At 45.7% G+C, this 22906-nt stretch overlaps 1 protein-coding gene across 2 annotated transcripts in view; it reads left to right on the forward strand.

The window, feature by feature from the left end:
* Window positions 1–22906, forward strand: part of LOC112239000 (protein S100-A1) — a 40865-nt gene that overhangs the window by 14422 nt on the left and 3537 nt on the right. The window contains exon 1 of one of the 2 annotated variants that reach the window (XM_024407519.2): window positions 22466–22587. The exons of the other annotated variant lie outside the window; for it this stretch is intronic. The gene's annotated coding sequence lies outside the window, so the exon portion shown is untranslated. Of the gene's footprint in view, window positions 1–22465; window positions 22588–22906 lie in introns of those variants that run through there. 2 annotated transcript variants of the gene reach the window in all.

Consider the following 22906-nt stretch of genomic DNA (forward strand, 5'->3'; position numbering starts at 1 on the left):
GTAAAATTGCTACTAGGGAATGATATTGCTGGTGGTAATGTCACTCCTGTGTTAGAGGTAGTAGACAACCCAGAAATCAGAACTACAGATGAGAAATTGGTTCAAGCATTTCCACATGTTTTTCCTGCTTGTGTGTTAACGAGGGCACAATCTTGCAAGCTAGGAGATGTGGTGGATTTGGCTAGTTCTATTTTTGAGAATGTTGAGGTAGAAGACAATGCACTGAGTTTTCCTTCTGCATTGCCGACAGTTTTTACCCCCGTAAAAACTAAGGCAGGGGAAAACGAAATCGCGCCCCAATTACATGACATTCATTTGTCTGTCACCCCTGAGAAGGTGATTGAATGTCAAAAAGAAGACACCAGTCTTCGCAAGTGTTTTGCTTCGGTAATTTCCATTGAGGAAGCTAAAACTAGAGAGACTGTCTACTTTATGGAAGCAGGAGTTTTGATGCGTAAATGGGCATCTCATGACACCATTAATGACTGGAGTGAAGTGTGTCAAGTGGTTGTTCCTACACCGTTCCGACAGCAGGTGCTGTCACTCGCCCATGACCAGGCGTGGTCTGGACACTTGGGGATCACAAAGACCTATAACCGGGTCCTTCGTCATTTCTTCTGGCCATGTTTGAAGTCTGACGTGGTCTAATTTTGTAAAACATGTCACATATGTCAACTCACTGGGAAAGTGAATCAAACAGTTCCACGAGCGCCACTCTCCCCGATTCCTGTGGTAGGGGAACCGTTTGAAAGAGTGATAATTGATTGTGTAGGTCCATTGCCGAAAACCAGGTCAGGTAACCAGTTCCTACTAACAATAATGTGCAGTGCTACTCGATACCCAGAGGCTATTCCTCTCCGTACTATAACGGCTAAGACTGTGGTGAAGGCACTGGTGAAGTTCTTCTCTACGTTTGGACTCCCTAAAGTAATCCAAACTGATCAGGGATCCAACTTCATGTCTAAACTGTTTTCAAATGTGTTAAAGACATTGTGTATTTCCCATCAGGTCTGCAGTCCGTATCATCCAGAGAGTCAAGGGGCTCTAGAACGCTGGCATCAGACACTGAAGGCAATGCTACGCAAGTATTGTATGGATACCAGTACTGATTGGGATGAGGGGGTGCCCTTTGTCCTATTTGCTATAAGGGAAACGACACAAGAGTCCTTAGGGTTCAGCCCTGCTGACCTTGTGTTTGGACACACCCCACGGGGTCCGCTGAAAGTTTTGAAGGAGCATATCTTATCTCCTACACCCAGTAGCGCCCCTAAAAATGTGTTGGATTATGTCAGTAAGATGCGGGAGAGACTGCACGCCGCATGTGCGTTAGCCCAAAAGTCTCTCTCCTCGACTCAAAAACGCATGAAGTTGCATTACGACAAAAAGGCTGTTGGCCGTTCATTTGCACCAGGGGATCAAGTTTTAGTTTTGTTGCCAATCCCTGGCTCATCTGTCAGCACGTTTTTCTGGACCATATCTGGTGGAAAAGAAACTCAATGACACCAATTATGTGATAAAGACACCAGATCGAAGGCGTTCTTCCCGTGTGTGTCATGTTAACATGCTGAAAACATATTATGTGCGTGATTCTCCCGACAGCTCCTCAGGTAAGCCGGTCCAGCCCGCCGTCTCCAGTGTGGCTGCGGTGGTGCTGAAGCCTGGCTGGGACCTAGATGAGGATAAGGAGGACGGGTTGGAGTTACGCCATACATTACAGCAAGGTGAACGCCTATGTAATTCAGAGATGCTGAAGAAGATACCCTCTCAAATGGAACATTTGGATAATGATCAAACTAAGGATCTTATCCTATTGATAAACAGTTTTCTCAGTGTGTTTCAGGACATTCCAAGTCGCACATCCATCTTGGAACATGATGTGGATGTGGGGAACGCTGTTCCTATACGTCAGCATCCGTACCGGGTTAATGCTAAGAAAGAGGTAATGAAAAGTGAGGTAGCTTATTTATTACAGAATGACATGGCAAAACCCAGTAACAGCTCCTGGAGTTCTCCATGTATTCTTGTTCCTAAGCCTGACGGTACGTCCCGCTTATGTACGGACTTTCGTCGCGTAAATGCAGTTACAAAGTCCGATTCTTTTCCTCTACCTCGCTTAGATGACTATATTGATAGAATAGGCTCTGCTGCTTACGTTAGTAAGTTAGATTTGTTAAAAGGTTATTGGCAGGTGCCTCTGACCTCTCGAGCTTCTGACATATCGGCTTTTGTTACGCCAGATAACTTTGTACAATACACTGATGCCCTTTGGCATGTGTAATGCACCTGCTACTTTTCAGCGGCTAGTTAACATTGTGTTTGAAGATGTGCCAAATTGTACTGCGTACCTTGACGATGTGGTGATTCATTCGTCTACTTGGTCTGATCATCTCTCCACTTTGAAAAGTGTGTTTCAGCGGTTGGAGAAGGCTTCTTTAACCCTCAATTTGGCCAAGTGTGAGTTTGGGAAGGCTACAGTGACTTACTTAGGGAAACAAGTGGGACGAGGTCAAGTGCGCCCAGTAACTGGCAAAGTGGAAGCAATTGTTGCTTTTCCTGCTCCCACTACTCGCCGCCAGTTGCGCAGATTCCTAGGGATGGTAGGGTACTATCGTACATTCTGTAAGAATTTCTCGACGGTAGTTGCTCCCCTTTCATCTCTGCTTAGTCCCAAGGTACCATTCAAGTGGTCCAAGGACTGTAACTACGCTTTTGAGTCCGCTAAAGCGCTACTTTGTAGTGCCCCAGTGCTTGCCGCCCCCAACTTTGACAAACCTTTTAAGTTGGAGGTAGATGCTAGTATTATGGGGGTGGGTGCGGTTCTCTTACAGGAAGATGAAGACTGAGTGGATCGGCCCGTCAGTTTCTTCTCCCGTAAGTTCAACTCGTGTCAGTCAAGGTACTCTAAATTTCGAACAAGAGACGCTGGCTTTATTGCTTGCCTTACAGTTCTTTGAGGTATATGTGGGCTCCAGTGCCTTGCCTGTAGTGGTCTTCACAGACCATAATCCGTTGGTGTTCTTGAAACAAATGTACAACCAGAACCGCCGCCTTATGCGGTGGGCTCTGATTGTGCAAAGATATAATGTACAGATGGCTTATGTGAAGGGCTCGGCGAATGTGGTTGCTGACGCTCTATCACGGGTTTACTAACTGGGGATACGTTGGCATTTATTATTGCTAAACTAGGTTTGCTATTTTTGTGGTGGGCGTGTTACGTTCCCCAGATTATGTGTTGTAGTTTGTGTATTTGCATGTGTTTATTTCAGGAAATGGCTTCCTGAAATCCCTCAAGCAGCTGATTGGTCGACTCCAGGGCTAATTGGAGAGCTGACCCCGCCCCCTCGTCAAGACACAGCTGTCTCCAATTACCCATTCCTTCAGAAGCTATATAAAAGCCAGTGTTCTGTTCAGGAGATCTTTTTCTTTTTGTAGAGGATTTTGCTGGAGGTAGATTTGCTAGAGAGATTTGCTGGGAGGTCATTGTAGAGATTATGCTAGAGAGAGATTTTGCTAGAGGTTGATTTTGCTGGGAGTTCATTGCTGAGAGTTGGTATGTTTTGTGAGTTTGTTGCTCAGATAGAACTTATTTGATGTCCTTTGTCTCTTAGTTTGTTTGTGAAATTGTTTAATATTCTGTTTCATTTGTTCCCAGGGGGGAAGGGGAAGGCACCTAGGGAGTGTTTAGGCAAGAGGCCCGCGGGCATACATATACCCTGTGACGTAGAAGTCTGTCACTGGCCGTGGGCAGCATTTGGTTCTTTAACGCACACACATATTCATCACTCCTCCCTGCGCCATTATACCATAAGTTAACAATGTGGGTCGACACACAATTTAACTTCTGTCTTGGTGCATGCATTTCACACTTGTCAATGTTCATATTTGAGAGATACAATAATTATTATACTTATCAATGTTGTGGATGAGCGCATTGTTTGTTTGTTCTGTTCCTCTCTCTCCTTCTCTGTAGCTTCTGGGTATGCTGGAAAAGGACCCGAGCTAAGGGAATTGGGTTGGCTTTATAGTGCCTGTCCCAAATGGCTCATTAATGCATATGGGCATATTGAAAGATATTGTCAGTAGTGATGTAATGTTGTAAATGTTATGTTGTGATATTGTTTAAAACCGTGTTGCAATGTATATCCTTTAGTATGTTTAGTTCATGGAAAATGTAGGTTTGTATTGTTAATTGATTAATTAATTAGGGTTAATTGTTCTGAGGGGAGGGGCTAGCCCTACAAAAGGAGCCTCTCTCCAGTCTCTAAGGGGGATTTTTTGGATTGAGCTGTGGATGGGGCAGCATTGTTGTTAAGCTGTCCCATAAGGTAGACGTTGATGGCAGTACTGTTATTTTCTGTTCCGGAATCACTTGTAAATAAACACCTTTGCACAGAAGAACTTTTGCGGTTCCGCCATCTTTTTATTTTTATAGAGGTTAGGTTATATAACCAGTTTAGCCATCTGGCCTACTCTACGTGACATATGGTGGCAGTGGTGGGATGGCGTACCGCAAATCAGTGAATTCCAACAAGAGAGGTAAAGGAATGCGTACAGGATTGCGTTCTCAGCAACAGCATCAACTGTCAGAAAAGGTACCTGAAGTTGAACCGGGGTGGAATACCATGGAATCGTCTGGTGAAGAAGAGGTCAAGTATGAGAAACTAGGAGCCCGACCGCGGGGCCAAAGACAACCAGAACTGGGTGAGCTGCTGACTGAAGGAGCAGTTGGGGGACCAGAACCACACCCAACCATGGTAACCCTTTTTCAGCAACTTTTCACCTGCCTTGAGAGGAGGGACGAAGACCTCAAGCAGGAGTTACGTGGCCTACGCCAATCTATCCTCACAGCTCCCCACCAGGCGGAACTCGTCAGTGAGAGCCCAAGATTGGGTCTTCCAACACCAGGACGACAAAGGCTCGATGCAGCAGGGACTTCAACTCCACAGCAGGCACCCCAAGCAGTAATGAGGCCAGCACCAGGAGACCAGTCCAGCAGTGTTAACGTCCATCTTCCAGCATTCCTGAGGAAGGAGCCAAAGATGCCCTCATACCAGCAGGGGAGGACATTGAAAACTACCTGCTGAGGTTTGAGCGCATGGCTAAGACGTGGCAGTGGCCTGAGGTAGAGTGGGCCTGCAGGCTTGTCCCATTGCTCACGGGCAAGGCCTTAGAGGCTTACACAGCAATGGATGAGGGGCTGGCCAATGTCTACAAGGGCTTGAAGGAAGCGCTGCTGGTGAAGTTTGACATCTCACCGGAAACCTACCGTCAACGCTTCAGAGCTGCATCAACGCCATCGGGTGCGTCGCCGACAGAGACGTACCACCGCCTCAAGGGTCTCTACCGACGATGGGTTCGACCGGGGGAGAAGACACAGGACGAAATCGGGGAGGTCCTCATCCTCGAGCAACTTCTACAAGTTCTACCACACGACATTCGAACCTGGGTCCGAGAGCACGAGCCCAAGGACGGGCTTATGGCGGCCAAGCTTGCACTGCAGTATCTTAATGCACGTAAAGGGGGCCCACCACAACCTGCAGCACCCGCTCCAAGGAGTCTCAGAGACACAAGGGACATCAGAAACGCCAGAGATGGTGGAGGTAACTCTGGGGGTTATGTGTCTGGGAGGGAGGTAAGGGATCATGCAGTTCGCTCTGATGGGAGGGGTCTGACCTGTTTTTACTGCCGGCAGCAGGGGCACAAAGCTTCAATGTGTCCGCTACGTAAATCCAAGCTCTCAGGTTACTGTTACGTACCCAGAGAGGGGATGGTGTTCAGAATAGACAGACTCGGGAAGGGTCATGCTTGGTACCTGTAAAAGTGAATGGTAAAAGTCTTACTGCAATGATTGACACCGGCAGTTCCCTGTCATTGATCAGAAAAGGTAATGTACCTGTTAATGACATTGATTATGGTCATCAGACACTGATCCAATGTGTCCATGGTGACCAGTCACAGCAGCCCACAGCTGAGCTCACAGTTGAGATTCAGGGTCAGAAATACCTCCTCAAAGTTGGGGTAATGGAGAAGCTACCTTTTGAGATGATTTTGGGGAGGGATGTGCCTGTACTCTCTGATCTGTTGGGAAGTGTGGGGGTCAGCTATATGAGCAGTCAGTTTGCCAGTCTGATGTTCAGATGGCATGTTCAGTTGTCACTCGTGCCCAGGCCAAAGCTGGTTTACAACCTCTGCCTGACTTGTGTGATAGTCTGTGCGAGGGGGGGAACCAAAGGGCCCAGAAAGTCACGCCGCCAGCGGCGTCTTGAGAAGTATGTGGGAACCCCTGTACCTGTTGCTGATGTGTCTGGGTTAGAGGTGCAATGGGATGTTCCACAAAATGTTGCTACTCTGCAGAAGTCTGACGCAACCTTAATGTTTGTTTGACAAGGCCTTAGCTGGGGACAGTCAATCTTTATGTGGGGGGATTTACACAGTAGACAACCACATACTCTACCTTGGGTCAGAGGCAGATAGCAGGAAGTTGGTGGTGCCATCTACCTGTAGACCACTTGTTCTCAACCTTGCACATACAGTTCCATGGGCAGGCCATCTAGGGCAACATAAGACCTATCTTAGGCTAGGCTCCCGTTTCTTTTGGCCCTCCATGTATACTGATGTACAAAAATACTGCAAATCATGCCCCACGTGCCAGAAAACCAGTGCTGTCCGTAGGTCTGAACGGGCTCCTCTATGTTCACTGCCAGTTATCTCTACCCCATTCAAGAGAATTGCAATGGACATTGTTGGACCCTTGGAGAAGAGTAGTGCAGGTTACAAGTATATATTGGTGATCTGTGACTATGCCACCCGGTTCCCAGAAGCCTTCCCACTCCGTTCCATAACCACTCCAAAGATAATCAGTGCTCTTGTTCAGCTCTTCTCTCGTGTAGGAATCCCAGATGAAATCCTGACGGACCAAGGGACAAACTTCACCTCGCGACTGATGGTTCAACTCCACCGACAGCTGGGCATTAAAGGCTTGAGGACTACTCCCTACCATCCCCAAACGGATGGGCTCGTAGAGAGATTCAATCAAACGCTCAAGAACATGCTGAGGAAGTTTGTGGCTGACACTGGTAAAGACTGGGATAAGTGGTTACCCTTTCTGCTTTTTGCTTACAGGGAGGTGCCTCAGGCATCGACAGGTTTCTCGCCATTCGAACTCCTCTATGGATGGCCAGTGCAAGGACCACTGGACCTGCTGAAGAAGTGCTGGGAAGGTTCCCCAGTAGCTACCTCAGGACAGGGGATTGTCCAGTATGTCCTCCAGATGCGAGACAGGTTGGAACGGTACCGAGAGGAAGCTAGAGCAAACCTTCAGCAAGCCCAGAAGGCCCAGAAGAGAGGCTATGACCAGCACGCTCGCCACAGAGAGTTTGAGCCAGGACAGAAAGTCCTGCTCCTCCTTCCCTCGTCTACCAGCAAGCTCCTTGCCCAATGGCAAGGACCGTACCTAATCGGGAGGAAGATGGGCCCAGTGACCTACGAGGTGCTGCACCCGGACAAGGGTAAGAAGAAGCAAACTTACCATGTGAACCTTCTCAAGGCCTGGGAGGAGAAAGATGAACTCTCCAAAGGAAAGTCCTTTCTGGTCCGCAGAGTAGAAGAGGATGAGTCGGATGGAGTCACAGAGGCATGGAAAGAACGAGCAGAAGTCATACTGGCTCACCTGGAAGAAGACAAGCAAGATGAGCTGAAGCAGCTGTTTGGCAAGTATCCGGCCCTCTTCAGTCAGAGACCAGGAAGAACCAAAGTCCTGGAACACGTCATTCGTTTGAAACCTGGCCAGAACCCTGTCCGCCAGCATCCTTACCGTGTGCCTGAGAGGCTGGTGGTAGCCCTCAAGGAAGAGGTCCACACCATGATAGAGATGGATGTTGTCGAGCCATCTTCAAGTGAATGGAGCAGCCCTATTGTCATTGTCCCAAAGAAGGATGGCTCTTTGCGCGTCTGCATGGACTTCCATAAGGTGAATGCCATCTCCCAGTTTGATGCCTATCCCATGCCCCGCATTGACGACTTACTGGAGAGAATAGGTAGAGCTCATTACATCACCACATTGGATCTCTGCAAAGGGTACTGGCAGGTGCCCCTGGATGAACAATCCAAGGCCTACACTGCATTCCGGACGCCAATGGGCCTGTTCCAGTTCAAGGTCATGCCGTTTGGCCTTCATGGGGCCCCTGCGACTTTCCAGAGGCTGATGGACAAGGTCCTCCAGGACTGTGACGATTACTGTGCTGCTTACTTGGACAACGTGGTGATCTACAGCCACTCCTGGGAGGAGCACATACAGCATCTTAGCAGCGTCCTGGGGAAGATCCATGAAGCAGGCCTCACGCTTAACCTCCTGAAGTGTGAGTGGGCGAAACAGGAGACAAAGTACCTGGGTTACCAGCTGGGTAAGGGTGAAGTTCGGCCTCAGGTGGAGAAAGTGGAGTCCATTAGGAATAGCCCTCAACCCAGAACCAAGACACAGGTGAAGTCCTTCCTAGGTCTGGCAGGGTGGTACCGGAGATTCATTCCACAGTTTTCGACCATCGCTGTCCCTCTGACCAACCTCACTTCGAAGGGGGCCAGCAACCCTGTGAAGTGGACTGAGGAGTGTGAGGAAGCCTTCATGACACTGAAAAAACGACTGTGCTCATTCCCTGTTCTCCAGACCCCTGATTTTAAGAAGAGATTTCTCGTGCAGGTGGACGCTTCGGCTGTAGGAATTGGAGCTGTACTGGCCCAAGGGGAGCCAAGAGAAGAGCTTCCTGTGCTGTACCTGAGTCGGAAGCTGTTGCCCAGGGAAACCAGGTATTCTACAATCGAAAAGGAGTGCCTGGCTATAAAGTGGGCCCTAGATAGCCTCCGTTACTACCTTCTTGGGAGGGAATTTGACCTGCACACGGACCACAGAGCACTGACCTGGATCCAGACCATGAAGGACCGGAATTCTCGTGTGACCAGGTGGTATCTGGAGCTCCAGCCCTTCAGGTTCTGTGTCCGTCACAAGGCAGGAAAAGAGAACGTTACTGCGGACTACCTATCAAGGCTCCCGAACATGGTCGCTTCAGGAGAGGAGGAAGGTAATGTGACGTAGAAGTCCGTCACTGGCCGCGGGCAGCATTTGGTTCTTTAACGCACACACATATTCATCACTCCTCCCTGCGCCATTATACCATAAGTTAACAATGTGGGTCGACACACAATTTAACTTCTGTCTTGGTGCATGCATTTCACACTTGTCAATGTTCATATTTGAGAGATACAATAATTATTATACTTATCAATGTTGTGGATGAGCGCATTGTTTGTTTGTTCTGTTCCTCTCTCTCCTTCTCTGTAGCTTCTGGGTATGCTGGAAAAGGACCCGAGCTAAGGGAATTGGGTTGGCTTTATAGTGCCTGTCCCAAATGGCTCATTAATGCATATGGGCATATTGAAAGATATTGTCAGTAGTGATGTAATGTTGTAAATGTTATGTTGTGATATTGTTTAAAACCGTGTTGCAATGTATATCCTTTATGTTTAGTTCATGGAAAATGTAGGTTTGTATTGTTAATTGATTAATTAATTAGGGTTAATTGTTCTGAGGGGAGGGGCTAGCCCTACAAAAGGAGCCTCTCTCCAATCTCTAAGGGGGATTTTTTTGGATTGAGCTGTGGATGGGGCAGCATTGTTAAGCTGTCCCATAAGGTAGACGTTGATGGCAGTACTGTTATTTTCTGTTCCGGAATCACTTGTAAATAAACACCTTTGCACAGAAGAACTTTTGCGGTTCCGCCATCTTTTTATTTTTATAGAGGTTAGGTTATATAACCAGTTTAGCCATCTGGCCTACTCTACGTGACATACCCGTAGCATATTCGCTGTCTAGGCACACTAGGTAAGACCTGGGCGGACCACCCCTTGTATTTTGGTTAGGGCACCAGGTGGTGCTAAATTAGGTAAGTAGTGGGTAGGCAGGTAAGATAGGAGAGGGGGGGGGCTTTGAGATTTACTTTCTTTGCTTTGGTTCCGTCCAGCCCCTTTTCCCCATATTACTGTGTAAAGGAATAAAGTCCTTGTAAACGGTACCACATTCTGCTTGTTGTCATTTTTCCTCGCACCTACAGTCCATACCTTTTTCGCTTCACAGAGAGTTTAGTTGTAGCAGGGTGTTGCGTTCCCTCTTCATAGAGGCGTGCGTAACACCATTCTGTATGGAGAGCTCTCAGCTCTGTTTATATATGGTCCCCATTCTGTATGGAGAGCTCTCAGCTCTGTCTATATATGGTCCCCATTCTGTATGGAGAGCTCTCAGCTCTGTCTATATATGGTCCCCATTCTGGATGGAGAGCTCTCAGCTCTGTCTATATATGGTCCCCATTCTGTATATGGAGAGCTCTCAGCTAATAATAATAATAATAAATAACAAACAAAACAAGAGTAGCGTACAGACATGAAACACAAACAGAAACAATAACGCCTGGGGAAGGAACCAAGAGGAGTGGCAGATATAGGGGAGGTAATCAGGGAGGTGATGGAGCCCAGGTGAGTCTGATGAGGCGTTGGTGCACCTAACAATGGTGACAGGTGTACGTAATGATGAGCAGACTGGCGACCTCGAACGCTGGAGGGGCAGTATACGTGACACAGAGACTAAGACCATATTGTAACAATGAGGTAGAGGTGGTGGACATGGACAGAGGATAAGACCATACTGTAACAATGAGATAGAGGTGGTGGACAGAGGATAAGACCATACTGTAATAATGAGGTAGAGGTGGTGGACAGAGGATAAGACCATATTGTAACAATGAGGTAGAGGTGGTGGACAGAGGATAAGACCATATTGTAACAATGATATAGAGGTGGTGGACAGAGGATAAGACCATATTATAACAATGAGATAGAGGTGGTGGACAGAGGGGCAGTATACGTGACACAGAGGATAAGACCATACTGTAACAATGAGATAGAGGTGGTGGACAGAGGATAAGACCATACTGTAACAATGAGATAGAGGTGGTGGACAGAGGATAAGACCATACTGTAACAATGAGATAGAGGTGGTGGACAGAGGATAAGACCATATTGTAACAATGATATAGAGGTGGTGGACAGAGGATAAGACCATATTGTAACAATGAGATAGAGGTGGTGGACAGAGGGGCAGTATAGGTGACACAGAGGCTAAGTCCATACTGTAACAATTAGATAGAGGTGGTGGACAGAGGCTAAGACCATACTGTAACAATATGATAGAGGTGGTGGACAGAGGGAGAGTATAAGTGACACAGAGGCTAAGACAATACTGTGCCAATGAGATAGAGATTGTGGACAGAGCGACAGTAGATGGGCCAGGGTGTACATGCACATTTCCAGATATCATCAGCAGTAATACAATCAGGGCACGGCAGAGGACAGGGAGAGCTCTGCAGTGTTTTTAAGACATTTGAATGTGCATCAGATCATATTGTACAGCAGGTAACATAAATACAAAGCTGGTGAGAGGTGGTTAGAATATGATGGGAGGCCAAGACTCTGTGTAACCAATAGAGAGTCAGTCCTGAGAGTGGGAACAAACATAGTCTGTCCCACAGTCGGGTAAACAAGCAAGTCCATAGTCAACAAAGCCTGCAGGAGTCATGAGGCAAATTGCATAAAGATAAGGCTGTGCTCTGTGGTTCTCCCCCTCGATTCTAGTAATCGAGCAGTTGAACAATTACCTGGGTTAAACCAAGATTACACATATCCCTTTCTTGACTGTAATATTAACTCATGATACTCAAACATTTAGTTAAAATCATTTAATTTAAACTTTATTATGCCTTTGTGAGGGTTACTTTGTACACTGCTCAAAAAATAAAGGGAACACTTAAACAACACAATGTAACTCCAAGTCAATCACACTTCTGTGAAATCAAACTGTCCACTTAGGAAGCAACACTGATTGACAATAAATGTCACATGCTGTTGTGCAAATGGAATAGACAACAGGTGGAAATTATAGGCAATTAGCAAGACACCCCCAATAAAGGAGTGGTTCTGCAGGTGGTGACCACAGACCACTTCTCAGTTCCTATGCTTCCTGGCTGATGTTTTGGTCACTTTTGAATGCTGGCGGTGCTTTCACTCTAGTGGTAGCATGAGACGGAGTCTACAACCCACACAAGTGGCTCAGGTAATGCAGCTCATCCAGGATGGCACATCAATGCGAGCTGTGGCAAGAAGGATTGCTGTGTCTGTCAGCGTAGTGTCCAGAGCATGGAAGCGCTACCAGGAGACAGGCCAGTACATCAGTAGACGTGGAGGAGGCCGTAGGAGGGCAACAACCCAGCAGCAGGACCGCTACCTCCGCCTTTGTGCAAGGAGGAGCAGGAGGAGCACTGCCAGAGCCCTGCAAAATGACCTCAAGCAGGCCACAAATGAGCATGTGTCTGCTCAAACGGTCAGAAACAGACTCCATGAGGGTGGTATGAGGGCCTGACGTTCATAGGTGGGGGTTGTGCTTACAGCCCAACACCGTGCAGGACGCTTTGCATTTGCCAGAGAACACCACGATTGGCAAATTCGCCACTGGCGCCCTGTGCTCTTCACAGATGAAAGCAGGTTCACACTGAGCACATGTGACAGACGTGACAGAGTCTGGAGACGCCATGGAGAACGTTCTGCTGCCTGCAACATCCTCCAGCATGACCGGTTTGGCGGTGGGTCTGTCATGGTGTGGGGTGGCATTTATTTGGGCAGCCCTCCATGTGCTCGCCAGAGGTAGCCTGACTGCCATTAGGTACCGAGATGAGATCCTCAGACCCCTTGTGAGACCATATGCTGGTGCGGTTGGCCCTGGGTTCCTCCGAATGCAAGACAATGCTAGACCTCATGTGGCTGGAGTGTGTCAGCAGTTCCTGCAAGAGGAAGGCATTGATGCTATGGACTGGCCCGCCCGTTCCCCAGACCTGAATCCAATTGAGCACATCTGGGACATCATGTCTCGCTCTGGATGCTTTAGTCCAGGTCTGGGAGGTGATCCCTCAGGAGACCTTCCGCCACCTCATCAGGAGCATGCCCAGGCATTGTAGGGAGGTCATACAGGCACGTGGAGGCCACACACACTACTGAGCCTAATTTTTACTTGTTTTAAGGACATTACATCAAAGTTGGATCAGCCTGTAGTGTGGTTTTCCACTTTAATTTTCAGTGTGACTCCAAATCCAGACCTCCATGGGTTGATACATTTGATTTCAATTGATAATTTGTGTGTGATTTGTTGTCAGCACATTCAACTATGTAAAGAAAAAAGTAATTAATAAAAATATTTCATTTATTCAGATCTAGGATGTGTTATTTTAGTGTTCCCTTAATTTTTTTGAGCAGTGTACATGTCTGTCTGTCTGTCTGTCTGTCTGTCTGTCTGTCTGTCTGTCTGTCTGTCTGTCTGTCTGTCTGTCTGTCTGTCTGTCTGTCTGTCTGTCTGTCTGTCTGTCTGTCTGTCTGTCTGTCTGTCTGTCTGTCTGCCTGTCTGTCTGTCTGTCTGTCTGTCTGTCTGTCTGTCTGTCTGTCTGTCTGTCTGTCTGTCTGTCTGTCTGTCTGTCTGCAGGTCTGTCTGCAGGTCTGTCTGCAGGTCTGTCTGCAGGTCTGTCTGTCTGCAGCGCTGTGGTTTACGATGACATCATCAATGTGTTGATTGTGAAAATCAAAATAATCCAAAACTCACCACTAGATGTCATGAGAACTCTTAAAGTACTGCTTGTCCTCCATCTCTCATCCCTCTCTTTCCTTCCTCCCTCAATGATGATATCGCTATGCCACAGTTTCTGTTTGTTTGTTATTTTGGGCTATGACAGTCTATTACGAATCAGTCTGACAGTATTTTTGACAGTATTTAAATCTGAAGACAGTATGACATGCATCAGAAATGTATTAGGAAGTTCAGAAGATCATCAGGCAATAATGTACCTACTAATTCCTGAGTCTTATCTTTCACTGATTGGATCCCAATACTTTGTAGCATAAACCATTCAAAAGATAGAGCCACATTTGAAGGAAGAAAACAGAAACAGCTGTTTATTACAACAGCATCTAGCGGCTACCGGATGTTACTGATGTAACCCTGGTTCTATGATCCAAGCAAAAGGTTCTCTCACAGCCGCATTTTCAAATCAGGTGACCCCATGTAGCGAACCCTACTTTGGGAAACACTTCACTATGGGCTCTATTTTGGGCTGGCTTTCAGTCAGTGCAATTGTCAAACACATGCTTGGCAATTATAACTTGTTAAAGCAAGCACTCCTCTATTTTCTAACGCTAGGATTGGTAATTGAACTGTCTCATATGATCTCGCGCTGAGGTGGGAGGGCTGGCAATATCTGAGGTGTGTCCTTATAAACTTTGCAGTACTAACATGGTTGGTTATGGTACGGATTCAGAGGAAGCGCATTGGAACGAGAGATTTAGAAAAAACAAATGCTAAATGTTTTTGTAGCCATTTCATTTCATTTGATTAAAAAAACAAGCCTATTCTCAATTATATACATTTATATAAATGATCATAGGATTGGGTTAGGAGAGAGAAAAAACATGCGATATTTATATATGGTCCCCATTCTGTATGGAGAGCTCTCAGCTCTGTCTAAATATGGTCCCCATTCTGTATGGAGAGCTCTCAGCTCTGTTTATATATGGTCCCCATTCTGTATGGAGAGCTCTCAGCTCTGTCTATATATGGTCCCCATTCTGTATGGAGAGCTCTCAGCTCTGTCTATATATGGTCCCCATTCTGTATGGAGAGCTCTCAGTTCTGTCTATATATGGTCCCCATTCTGTATGGAGAGCTCTCAGCTCTGTCTATATATGGTCCCCATTCTGTATGGAGAGCTCTCAGCTCTGTCTATATATGGTCCCCATTCTGTATGGAGAGCTCTCAGCTCTGTCTATATATGGTCCCCATTCTGTATGGAGAGCTCTCAGCTCTGTCTATATATGGTCCCCATTCTGTATGGAGAGCTCTCAGCTCTGTCTATATATGGTCCCCATTCTGTATGGAGAGCTCTCAGCTCTGTCTATATATGGTCCCCATTCTGTATGGAGAGCTCTCAGCTCTGTCTATATATGGTCCCCATTCTGTATGGAGACCTCTCAGCTCTGTCTATATATGGTCCCCATTCTGTATGGAGAGCTCTCAGCTCTGTCTATATATGGTCTCCATTATGTATGGAGAGCTCTCAGCTCTGCCTATATATGGTCCCCATTCTGTATGGAGAGCTCTCAGCTCTGTCTATATATGGTCCCCATTCTGTATGGAGAGCTCTCAGCTCTGTCTATATATGGTCCCCATTCTGTATGGAGAGCTCTCAGATCTGTCTATATATGGTCCCCATTCTGTATGGAGAGCTCTCAGCTCTGTCTATATATGGTCCCCATATGGTCCCCATTCTGTATGGAGAGCTCTCAGCTCTGCCTATATATGGTCCCCATATGGTCCCCATTCTGTATGGAGAGCTCTCAGCTCTGCCTATATATGGTCCCCATTCTGTATGGTCCCCTGCCTATTCCCCATTCTGTATGGAGAGCTCTCAGCTCTGTCTATATATGGTCCCCATTCTGTATGGAGAGCTCTCAGTTCTGTCTATATATGGTCCCCATTCTGTATGGAGAGCTCTCAGCTCTGTCTATATATGGTCCCCATTCTGTATGGAGAGCTCTCAGCTCTGTCTATATATGGTCCCCATTCTGTATGGAGAGCTCTCAGCTCTGTCTATATATGGTCCCCATTCTGTATGGAGAGCTCTCAGCTCTGTCTATATATGGTCCCCATTCTGTATGGAGAGCTCTCAGCTCTGTCTATATATGGTCCCCATATGGTCCCCATTCTGTATGGAGAGCTCTCAGCTCTGCCTATATATGGTCCCCATATGGTCCCCATTCTGTATGGAGAGCTCTCAGCTCTGTCTATATATGGTCCCCATTCTTCTGTATGGAGAGCTCTCAGTTCTGTCTATATATGGTCCCCATTCTGTATGGAGAGCTCTCAGCTCTGTCTATATATGGTCCCCATTCTGTATGGAGAGCTCTCAGCTCTGTCTATATATGGTCCCCATTCCCCATTCTGTATGGAGAGCTCTCAGCTCTGTCTATATATGGTCCCCATATGGTCCCCATTCTGTATGGAGAGCTCTCAGCTCTGCCTATATATGGTCCCCATATGGTCCCCATTCTGTATGGAGAGCTCTCAGCTCTGTCTATATATGGTCCCCATTCTGTATGGAGAGCTCTCAGTTCTGTCTATATATGGTCCCCATTCTGTATGGAGAGCTCTCAGCTCTGTCTATATATGGTCCCCATTCTGTATGGAGAGCTCTCAGCTCTGTCTATATATGGTCCCCATATGGTCCCCATTCTGTATGGAGAGCTCTCAGCTCTGCCTATATATGGTCCCCATATGGTCCCCATTCTGTATGGAGAGCTCTCAGCTCTGCCTATATATGGTCCCCATATGGTCCCCATTCTGTATGGAGAGCTCTCAGCTCTGTCTATATATGGTCCCCATTCTGTATGGAGAGCTCTCAGCTCTGTCTATATATGGTCCCCATTCTGTATGGAGAGCTCTCAGCTCTGTCTATATATGGTCCCCATTCTGTATGGAGAGCTCTCAGCTCTGTTTTGTAACTGGTGTTCTCATGATTTGCTCTTATCTATTCAGTTATGGAGGTTTACAGTTGGACACCCACTCTGCTGTACGATGGACAGTTTAGTTTGAGTTAAATCAGGTCTCTCTCTCTCTGTCCTTCTCCCCTCTCTTATAGGCAGCGTGTGAGTTTCGGGAAGCTAATGTTCACCATAAAATGCACCTTAATAATAAAGAATTCCATGCATCTGTCTGTCATCACATTTGTAGACTTATGTAAAATATCCTAGTAAGCCAACTATTCCTAATGTGATGAGTAGATTAGATCATTTAGGCTAATAACACAACTCAATCACTGTTTGCGTTAAAAGACTGCAGTGGTCAATGTATGGCTGCCTCTGTATTGGCGTAGAGGAGGCCTAAGCTATAGGCTATGTCAGATACCTTTCTTCTCCTTTCTTTCTGTGTTTATAAACACATTTCATGCAATTCTACGACACTTTATATGACTGGAGACATTAGCAGAATCTTTTATAATATGACAAAAATGACAGGGTAGTATAGACCTATAGGATTCTGCTGACTCTGATTAAAATCAATTGTATAGCTAATAGGCTATGTGTTTGTAGATCGACTGAGCTGAATGAACCTATAGCAGCCAAGGTGATAGTAGCTGGGGTCAAATTGCTTGTTTTTGCTGTTCTCCAAATAGCATTTGAAATTGGGAACGGCCCAGCTTCTACCACAGACACATGGAGAGATCCAGAGAGAACCAGCAGACCCACCCTCCTACCACAGACACATGGAGAGATCCAGAGAGAACCAGCAGACCAACCCTCCTACCATAGACACATGGAGAGATCCAGAGAGAACCAGCAGACCAACCCTCCTACCACAGACACATGGAGAGATCCAGAGAGAACCAGCAGACCCACCCTCCTACCACAGACACATGGAGAGATCCAGAGAGAACCAGCAGACCCACCCTCCTACCACAGACACATGGAGAGATCCAGAGACAACCAGCAGACCCACCCTCCTACCACAGACACATGGAGAGATCCAGAGAGAACCAGCAGACTCACCCCTCCTACCACAGACACATGGAGAGATCCAGAGAGAACCAGCAGACCCACCCTCCTACCACAGACACATGGAGAGATCCAGAGAGAACCAGCAGACCTACCCCTCCTACCACAGACACATGGAGAGATCCAGAGAGAACCAGCAGACCCACCCTCCTACCACAGACACATGGAGAGATCCAGAGAGAACCAGCAGATCCACCCCTCCTACCACAGACACATGGAGAGATCCAGAGAGAACCAGCAGACCCACCCTCCTACCACAGACACATGGAGAGATCCAGAGAGAACCAGCAGACCCACCCTCCTACCACAGACACATGGAGAGATCCAGAGAGAACCAGCAGACCCACCCTCCTACCACAGACACATGGAGAGATCCAGAGAGAACCAGCAGACCCACCCTCCTACTACAGACACATGGAGAGATCCAGAGAGAACCAGCAGACCCACCCCTCCTACCACAGACACATGGAGAGATCCAGAGAGATCTGTCAGGACCTCCCCTCCCAGCTGTCCCAGTCCAGTAAGAGAAGCAGTGAGGGTGGGGAGGAACATCAGACCTCCACATATTCCAAGAGAAGCATGGATGAACGCTCTTACACAATCCACAGGATGTCCCCAGGCACTGAAATTACTTTGAAGTTGATATGCAATTTGTCATGCTTGATACCTTTACTAATGAGTTTCCTGATAATTTAGTAAGAATTTAAATACATATGTTTCTTGTTCTTTAACACTTGAGTGTTGTAATACAGTCACATACAGTCGGCTAGTTAATGTGTGTTTTGCAGAATGAAAGAGAGATAGAAGAAGAGGTCAATAATATCTGGATATAGAAAGAGGTAAGGGGCAGCCCATTACTGCACTGGGATACATCAGGGTCAAGACTGTTTCTTGGTAGTCTTAAACAAATCTACTTTGAAACAAAAGTATACACCTAACACACATGGTTATAGGCTTGTGTCAATATATTCCATTTTGAGGTTGCATCCCAATATTACACGTTTTATACATTATAGAAGACTGAAATATAACAAAACCGTTTGACATAGAAACACCAGACTTTGTGTTTTAATTTGTATTTATTAATGATCAAATATGAAATGATGAAAAATATGAATAACATTACATGAGACCACTAGAGGGCGCTTTGAATCATTTGACTGTAGGAAAGGCTACTTATACTACTGTGTGTAACACAAGACCCAGAAGAGGGAGAGTCTCATGACTATCAGTGACTGGCTGTAATGTTATGTATTATTTGTTTATTTAACCTTCATTTAACAAGGCAAGTCAGTTAAGATCAAATTATTATTTACCATGATGGTCTACTAAATGACCGGCAGCAACAGGACATCAGCTTTGAATATCCATCACGTGTGTCAGAAGAACACATGCTTTGCCTATTACTTATGCCCAGGTTTCTTCTTCTGGTCAGGAGGACTACTGATGGTGCCAAACATGATTAATATACAGCCAACTCGTGATAAGTGTACATAGTGCATTACAGTTTACCAATCAACATTTTGGAGACTGAAGAATCTTTTGGCGATTGTGTTGCTTTTTATCTGAATCTGTTTGTGCCAGTTAAATGCAAGCCTTCATGACCGTCTCAAAGCCAATGCTATGCCAACATTAGGAGTTGAGTCCGGAGTGGCTGAGTTTTCCTGTTTTTCTGCATGTTTCAGCCTGCAAGAGAGAGTCATGCTCCCATCTCTCTCTCTCGGTTCTCTGTATGGTGTTGCCAAGCTGACTGTTCTAGAAAATAGTAGATACTGATCTGCTTGACTGTTCCATAACACACAGGGAGTGGTAGGCCACTGTGTGCTGAGGCAGAGTGTAACTTGTGGACGCTGGGTGTCGGGATGCAAGTACAGGGAGTGACTTTAATAATAAATAACAAACAAACAAAACAAGAAACACAAGTAGCGTACAGACATGAAACACTGAAACAGAAACAATAACGCCTGGGGAAGGAACCAAGAGGAGTGGCAGATATAGGGGAGGTAATCAGGGAGGTGATGGAGCACAGGTGAGTCTGATGAGGCGTTGGTGCACCTAACAATGGTGACAGGTGTACGTAATGATGAGCAGACTGGCGACCTCGAACGCTGGAGGGGCAGTATACGTGACACAGAGACTAAGACCATATTGTAACAATGAGGTAGAGGTGGTGGACATGGACAGAGGATAAGACCATACTGTAACAATGAGATAGAGGTGGTGGACAGAGGATAAGACCATACTGTAACAATGAGATAGAGGTGGTGGACAGAGGATAAGACCATACTGTAACAATGAGATAGAGGTGGTGGACAGAGGATAAGACCATACTGTAACAATGAGATAGAGGTGGTGGACAGAGGATAAGACCATACTGTAACAATGAGATAGAGGTGGTGGACAGAGGATAAGACCATACTGTAACAATGAGATAGAGGTGGTGGACAGAGGATAAGACCATACTGTAACAATGAGATAGGGGTGGGGGACAGAGGATAAGACCATACTGTAACAATGAGATAGAGATGGTGGACAGTGACTAAGACCATACTGTAACAATGAGATAGAGGTGGTGGACAGAGGATAAGACCATACTGTAACAATGAGATAGAGATGGTGGACAGTGACTAAGACCATACTGTAACAATGAGATAGAGGTGGTGGACAGTGACTAAGACCATACTGTAACAATGAGATAGAGATGGTGGACAGTGACTAAGACCATACTGTAACAATGAGATAGAGGTGGTGGACAGAGGATAAGACCATACTGTAACAATGAGATAGAGGTGGTGGACAGAGGATAAGACCATACTGTAACAATGAGATAGAGGTGGTGGACAGAGGATAAGACCATACTGTAAAAATGAGATAGAGGTGGTGGACAGAGGATAAGACCATACTGTAACAATGAGATAGAGGTGGTGGACAGAGGATAAGACCATACTGTAACAATGAGATAGAGGTGGGGGACAGAGGATAAGACCATACTGTAACAATGAGATAGAGATGGTGGACAGTGACTAAGACCATACTGTAACAATGAGATAGAAGTGGTGGACAGTGACTAAGACCATACTGTAACAATGAGATAGAGATGGTGGACAGTGACTAAGACCATACTGTAACAATGAGATAGAGGTGGTGGACAGTGACTAAGACCATACTGTAACAATGAGATAGAGGTGGTGGACAGTGACTAAGACCATACAGTACCAATGCGATAGAGGTGGTGGACAGAGGATAAGACCATACAGTACCAATGAGATAGAGATGGTGGACAGAGGATAAGACCATACTGTAACAATGAGATAGAGGTGGTGGACAGAGGATAAGACCATACTGTAACAATGAGATAGAGGTGGGGGACAGAGGATAAGACCATACTGTAACAATGAGATAGAGATGGTGGACAGTGACTAAGACCATACTGTAACAATGAGATAGAGGTGGTGGACAGTGACTAAGACCATACAGTACCAATGCGATAGAGGTGGTGGACAGAGGATAAGACCATACAGTACCAATGAGATAGAGATGGTGGACAGAGGATAAGACCATACAGTACCAATGAGATAAAGGTGGTGGACAGAGTGGGAGAGATGAGCCATGAAGGAAACAACATAGTGAATCTCTAACTGATCTAAATGTGTTCTCTCTCTGGGGAGTATTAAGATGTAACTGAATAAAATGGTATTTCATTCAAGAAACATCATCCCATCTTTTTCATCCATAGATCTATTCTTCCAAACATTCTAGTGTGTACTCTTGTCACCCCTCTCTACATCTGTGTTCAGCATCTTTGGAAAATATTCAGCATCACTGGTATATATTCAGAATCATTAGCATATTTTCAGCATCATTAGCATATATTCAGCATCATTTCTATATATTTAGCATCATTGGTATAGATTTAGCACCATTGGTATATATTTAGCATCATTGGTACATTTTCAGCATCATTGGTATGTATTTAGCATCATTGGTAAATATTCAGCATCATTGGTATAGATTCAGCATCATTGGTATGTATTCAGCATCATTGGTAAATATTCAGCATCATCGGTATAGATTCAGCATCATTGGTATAGATTCAGCATCATTCTATAGATTGTGTGAATGAGATCAGTGAGTTCTCAGTGTATCTTAATTAGATCAGTGAGTTATCAGTGTGTGAATGAGATCAGTGAGTTCTCAGTGTGTGAATGAGATCAGTGAGTTCTCAGTCTGTGAATGAGATCAGTGAGTTATCAGTGTGTTAATTAGATCAGTGAGTTCTCAGTGTGTTAATTAGATCAGTGAGTTCTCAGTGTGTTAATTAGATCAGTGAGTTCTCGGTGTGTTAATTAGATCAGTGAGTTCTCAGTGTGTTAATTAGATCAGTGAGTTCTCAGTGTGTTAATTAGATCAGTGAGTTCTCGGTGTGTTAATAAGATCAGTGAGTTCTCAGTGTGTTAATAAGATCAGTGAGTTCTCAGTGTGTTAATTAGATCAGTGAGTTCTCGGTGTGTTAATAAGATCAGTGAGTTCTCAGTGTGTTAATTAGATCAGTGAGTTCTCGGTGTGTTAATTAGATCAGTGAGTTCTCAGTGTGTTAATGCGATATGAAAACATTCTATGTGATCCATGTCTATTTTATCATGTTAAATTCAAAGATGAGGACTCAAAGACATCATGCATAAACTCTAACCCCCCCCTCCCTTCCTCCCTCTCACACACACACACCTCCACTATAGGCTATAAACACTCACAATTAGGCAGGCGTTCTGTTCTCTATAAATTCTTTGTCTTTATAAAATCTTGCCCACAGTTTATGCGCAGTAGATTCAGCATCATTGGTATATATTCAGCAGTACGCTACTTCCCCACCCTGTTCTGTTAGCATCTCTCCTCTGTTTGGTAAGTAACCGTTCTTCACCTATCCTACTATTACTATTGGTGTCTTTGGTTTAACAGAGGAGGTTATCTAGTGTAATAAACAGGTCTCACACAACTGTAACAACTGTTTCCAAGTGTGACTAGCTACTGATCTGTCTCGTCCGGCAAACTTGTAGGCTATAATGTTCATTAGTCTTCGCTTGCTTTGATTGAAAAATATGTTCTTCTATGGTTTGTTATGCAGGATGGGAGGGGTGGGGTGATAGAGGGAGGACATTCTATTACTGATGAAGACATAATGTAGTCTATCTATACCCTGTAGTCTATCTATCTATACCTA

Source organism: Oncorhynchus tshawytscha, linkage group LG03, assembly GCF_018296145.1.
Source record: "Oncorhynchus tshawytscha isolate Ot180627B linkage group LG03, Otsh_v2.0, whole genome shotgun sequence".
In the NCBI taxonomy this organism is placed as follows: domain Eukaryota; kingdom Metazoa; phylum Chordata; class Actinopteri; order Salmoniformes; family Salmonidae; genus Oncorhynchus; species Oncorhynchus tshawytscha.